At 30.8% G+C, this 5,942-nt stretch overlaps 1 protein-coding gene across 1 annotated transcript in view; it reads left to right on the top strand.

Annotated features, from left to right (window-relative positions):
- LOC106692556 (dopamine receptor 1) overlaps positions 1-5,942 on the top strand; it is a 164,182-nt gene that overhangs the window by 14,754 nt on the left and 143,486 nt on the right. The gene's annotated exons all lie outside the window — the stretch shown is intronic.

The following is a 5,942-nucleotide window of genomic DNA, read 5'->3' as shown; positions in this document are numbered from 1 at the left end:
GCATATTGTTGTTAACAATGGCTTAGTAATAAATTCGTAGACAAATCATGTTACAGAATGTTTACTATTGATAGAGTAATAGAGTCTGTCAGGACTAGCAGTCATAAATTTAATAGATTCCTGCTGGGCAAACAGCGAAGAGCTCTGTTTGAATACCAGAATAATAATCCTCAGTTTTGCACCTTCCAGCAGTGTCCATTTCATCTGTAAAACCCAAAAGTTGAATTCTTAGATTGGGGATAGTCACAGTATGGACCTCTTTATTTCTTACTCTCTTTTTATAGCCTGAAACAAAAATTTCAAATAATATTTGAAAGTGCATGTTAGGTTTTACTTGCATTGAGAAATTTAATGATGACTCTCTAAAATGTATAAAACTAGAACGAAAATAAAAAATGATCTCTACACGACATAGACAAAAAAATAAATAAATAACATGAGGATAATTGAACTATGTAAAATAAATTATATACAATATTTACGATCTCGACCTGAGCATCCCTGAACCCACCCTATTTCCCACGTATGAGGGGAAGAGCAGGGCTCTTCGAGATTCCAACTCAGCCCTCTCACCGTGTCACTGCTAAGGAGCCAGTGGAGGCTGAGTAAGTGCGCTAAAACCGCATAAAGTATAAAACTAGAACGAAAATTGACAGCGAAAGACTTATAACTAAACCAAGCTGTAAAAATCCTTTCATACTTACTCTTTTTCAATCAAGGAGCGGGGATAAAGATATATGCCTCTCTTTAAAGGTCATAACCCCCACCCTTCCTAAAAATTAACGAATCAATTAAAAAGTTTCCGAAAAATGTATTAAAAGAATGCAAACTAAAACTTAACTTTCAGAAATAGAATTCTCGCAAGGAATGAATATTACTCAATGCTTTATTTAAAATAATTTAACTCGCAAGCACTGTTTGAATTTCGAATAAATCAATCCTGAATTAATTAATTCCTAACCATCCATTATGTTTATTTTATCACTTTAATTTGTTTATAATAAATACTGAATTTTAGTATTGTTTGTACTAACTATTAAATTGTATGAACGTTTAACACAAATGGTTGCTGTTGATACAATGTTAAGCCTATCCATATGAAAAGCAGGAATTCATACTCCTGCGGAATATTTATGGCCTTGTGAAGAAAGAATAAAAGCAGAAGGTTCTTCACTCTAACCAATCCTTTTCTTCATCTGTATCAAAGATCTGCCCGATTCCATTTACCGCTCACAAACTAGCTTTATGCTGACGATCTCTAAAGTTACTCAACACTTCATCCTACGAAGGTACACGAGACTACAAGATGGTTTAGATAGTATAAAGCTTCATCTCTACTACAACTAGAGTAAACTAGACAACGGTACCGGTTAAATTCAACGCGGGCGGTATGGCTTTTGTATAAACCGTTCATAACCGAAGGAGTTGAAGCGACATTGAGATCCAGCGCAAGGAACATCGAACTCAGGAGAGAGTTGACTTGTATTTCTTGTCGGTCCCTCAGGATGAAAATTCTGTCGAAAAAATCCTCCTAATTTGGTTAGAATAGGTAAAAAAAGCTTCATGTGAGTTGAATAGGGGAATCACAAAGAAGTTTTATATTAGCATACATAAATGATAGTGATCAATGTCCTTCTTCAAGGGATATTAAAAAATAATAACAGATTAATATACATGAAATAATATAATAATAATAATAATGAAATAATTAAAACTATTTAATTATACAAATCGAAAAAAATTGGCTTTTTAATATAAAAATAGTTTTCAATTTGTGAAAAATCTGTGATACCATAGCAGATGTACGTATAAACACCCCAATACTAAAATAATATCCCAAAAAATAAAAACATCCTAATAAAACATGCTTATTTGAATTGAATTTTAGAAACAGTGAAGTGGCGCCCAAACGGCCAGCTTCAGTTTATCCAGAAAGCAGTAGACTATAGCTACATTAATGACCTGAACTATAAGGACCGTCCTGTCAAACATCATCCACTGTACAAGGTTCTTCCTCAATCCTTTCTGTATTATTCATTGTTTACCCTCTCCCTCTAGTCTTAATTCCTGACTCCTCTTCACTAGCCTACCTCGTTTCGTCTCCCGTTACTTTCTGTCACTGTAGGATGATATCCTACATTATATCGATGCTATTAAAACATAAGAATTACTTCAAATATCTATAATAATCCCAGATATCAATTTGATATATTTATTGCTTTCAAGGCTTCATTAATTTATTAATAATATACATTACCAACTATTTCTATATGTAGAAACATGTTCTTCTAATAGCCCCGGAAGCTATAAGTGGGGGATATTTTTAAACGAATAGTACTCCAGTATGGTACCAGAAAGAACGTTGAAAAATCTCGGAAGAACGTTTTAGTTCAAATATTTATTTTGCAATGGCTATGAGGTAATCTTTATTGACAATCAAAGAATTGTTTTCACATTACTATCATATATGAAATCATTCTCACATTATAGCAATATTTTTGAACGTACCACAATCATTGAATTTTCACTTTTCATTTAAAATGTCTTTCTTATGCAAATAGCCTGCCCTTATTGTATACCTTCAAAACCAAAAATAAACATTAAATTAATATCATAACAGTTTCAATTACAATTTATTAAATGGGTATTCACTTCCAAACCACACAATCCCAATACAAAAACTATCCTTAAAAAATGTGGCTGTGTAACATTTTTCGATTTTTTATTCTTTAGTGTTCATGCAAGGGTTAGCTGCCTATCTGGCTAATGTGAGGTACTCCTACCTCGAAATCTAATTAGTAACTGAGGTACCTAGATGTAGAAGGGGCTGTGTCAACTTCAAAATATAACAAGCTCTAACAATAAAAAAAAATTGAAGCTTATTTTCTTAAAATTTACTATTTTTAACATACCCCCTTCATCCAATCACCCCTTTAATTAACGTTAATAATGAAGTTCGTACTATTACTACACGAACAGAGAACATACGAGAAACAATACAAAAAATTTATTTTGATAAAATTTAGTGTTAAGAGACATATAAAACGAATTTAAAATTTTCAGATTTCAATTACGTTTAAAAATAGTATAGTAGAAGTTAGACATCTAGGGGAATTATATCTTAATATCTCACCATATTTACACCTACATCCAAAAATGTATTACATATTATAAATCTAAATCTCTCAAACCACTCGAAGATTTGTTTATTATTATAATAATATATTGGTCAAGTATTTCAAAGAAAACAGGAATGTGCGTAAAAAAATATACCATTATTTTATCATTTTACTTTCCTTACCAAAATAACCATTTAATTATTCAGGCATCAAACAGCCAATTAAAAACAGTAACCTAACACTTTGAAATATTTACATGGTTTTGACTCATCACAGAAGATAAATAATCCAATCATAAATAAAATTTCATTAAAATTCAAATTAGAGAGATTTATTTGAATTTGGTTATTTTACAAAGATTCCAATCATGAAGTCGAAGTTAATTAGTTTTAGAACCGCCAGTTTTAAGTGTAACTAAACTATAGTTCTCTTTCTCACTTGTGGAAAAAAACAAATTGGCATATTTTTGTAAACGATTCTACTTGACTAAATTTTCACGTCATGATACTAATTTGACGCAGGACATGTAAAAAACAGAAACTCTAATGAACCTTACTTCACCAATTTAATTAGCTAATAAGTAAAAGTTTTAGTACTACAAAGAATGCATTTACTTGATAACTGGGATGGAAAATTTTAAATTTTTTTTTATAGATGTATAGTTTTTGCGATAGGTTTTATTCATAGGATTCTTAAGCAAAGAGTATAAAAACAATAGGCATGTTTAGATCATAACTACAGGAAACTATTTCTTAAAGAAAAATTAATTTATTAATCAATTAATTAATGTCAATGGAGTACTTCTTACACTCCTAATCCCTTTTAAAATTATAATTTACAAAACTATTATCCTTCACTGTTCTTTTTGGCTGCGAGACGTGGCCTCTTACACTAAGGGATGTACAGTGCCCTAAGGTTTACGAAAATAAAGTATTAAGTAAAATATTCGGACCGAAAAAGGATGAATTAACGGGAGAATTTAGATGACTACACATCACTGAATTAAGGGACTTACACCCGGTAAATATAATCCAAGTTATAGCATTGTGGCGTATAAGATGGGAGTGTAAGGTTATAGAGCTTAGTAATGAGCGGATCCCTAAAGTGTTAATAACCACTGAACCGACGAGTAAACGTCCGAGTGGTAGACCGAAACGTAGATGGGAGGATTGCGTTAAAATTGATTAAGTAGAATTAGATTTGGAGGTTTCGGCATCAAACCTTCGGGTTCGTTAGGCCTTCATTATTATTATTATTATCATTGTCTAGTACCTTTTAGTGCAAAGCACCCCATACCAGCCTATTAAGTCTTTCGCCTCTTCATTGCAACTATCAGCTTATCAATTTTCTCTCCCAGCTTGTGGATTTCCTTCATCCATATTCTTTGATGGAGCCACTACTGTTAAAAGATTTATAATATTATACATTTTTGTTTCATTAAATAAATTTTCCTTTTAAATGTATTACCAAAAAATTCTACTTCTAAGCAATAAGTCTATTCTGAAATATATAACTTAATAAGAGTGGATTTTTCAAGCAGTATTTCAAAATCCCTGTATTCTCAGAATTGGGCGTACTAAGTCTGTTGAGGAAAAAAATGACTTTTTCATTATTTGTTAGTTTACACTGATCGTAAAAAAATATATCGATAATGCCTTCCTTAAAATAAGAGGGAAAATAGCTCTATTATTTATATTAAATCATATTGAAGATATTGATTAATATGTGATTACCAGTTGAAATTTAAATCCTGTGAAGTGTTTTCTTTAAGATAAAGTGAGTGTGTTTTCCTATTATTATGTAGTTCAAAACCATTTATTCGATGCCGATGTTAAATATAAAGTGTCAACTCAAGATTTCTTTGAAAAATGTTTTAGTTCCTTGTCATTTTCATAAAACATGATGTTCCTACTCACGCTTAAAATATCTCTAAAGCTCTACAGTCAGAAAATTAAAAGAGATTGTTCCATTTTCCAAAGCTCAATGACCTCTATAGTTACTTGTAGTATTGTGAATAGGAAAAAGGGTGCCGCTAACCTGTTGTGGTGTACACGGCACCTAAAAAATGTATTCAAATAAATAAAATGCTTATAATGATGTTGATGACCAGTCAAAATGACGATTCCACGTCTTGTAAAACTTGTTTTCACTTCTTGGTATGTACTTTAAAATAATAGTTTTTCTTTCTCTGTAAAAGTAAAATTCTACCTTAAGTAAAATGTAATAATTTCGGGATGTTGTCAAGATTAGATGTAAATGGTATGAAAAATTATAAACTTTAAAGTAACAGTTAAATAAGAAAACTATTCAATTGCTAATAAATAAAACACTGAAATCATTTAGGGATATTAGCGTATCAATATACTATTTGTTTTATTTTAGAAGTGACTAATGATTAAAAGGCTAATCATTAGTGTTGAATAATGTTTTGTGAATAACAATTTTGTCATCAGCCGTCAATCAAATAATATTTGTCTAGTTCTGAAATAGAATATGGTGTTGTATAGTTTCTATATTTTTACTTTGAGTATTTTATGTTTTATTACTCCTATTAATATTTGTCTGTTTCATTAGGAACCAGATAGAAAAAGTTCCAGAGGATGGTCTGTAACCTGTCATAGTTACCGCTCATTTTCCAATTCTATGAGCCTTTATCCATATACTACAATGATGTAAAATTTAATAAACTTCACAACTCCTTAATTCTCTTTTATTTCGAAGGGGTTGTTCTCGGAGCGATGGGGACTAAATTATTGAATGATCGATTCGGTGTAATAAAAGTATAGGTGCGAAATATATATTCAAAATAATAAGATATAAATA

Source organism: Halyomorpha halys, unplaced genomic scaffold (genome assembly GCF_000696795.3).
Source record: "Halyomorpha halys isolate HHAL.00 unplaced genomic scaffold, Hhal_1.1 Scaffold5.1, whole genome shotgun sequence".
Classification (NCBI taxonomy): domain Eukaryota; kingdom Metazoa; phylum Arthropoda; class Insecta; order Hemiptera; family Pentatomidae; genus Halyomorpha; species Halyomorpha halys.
This window is presented reverse-complemented; position numbering and strand designations above follow the sequence as displayed.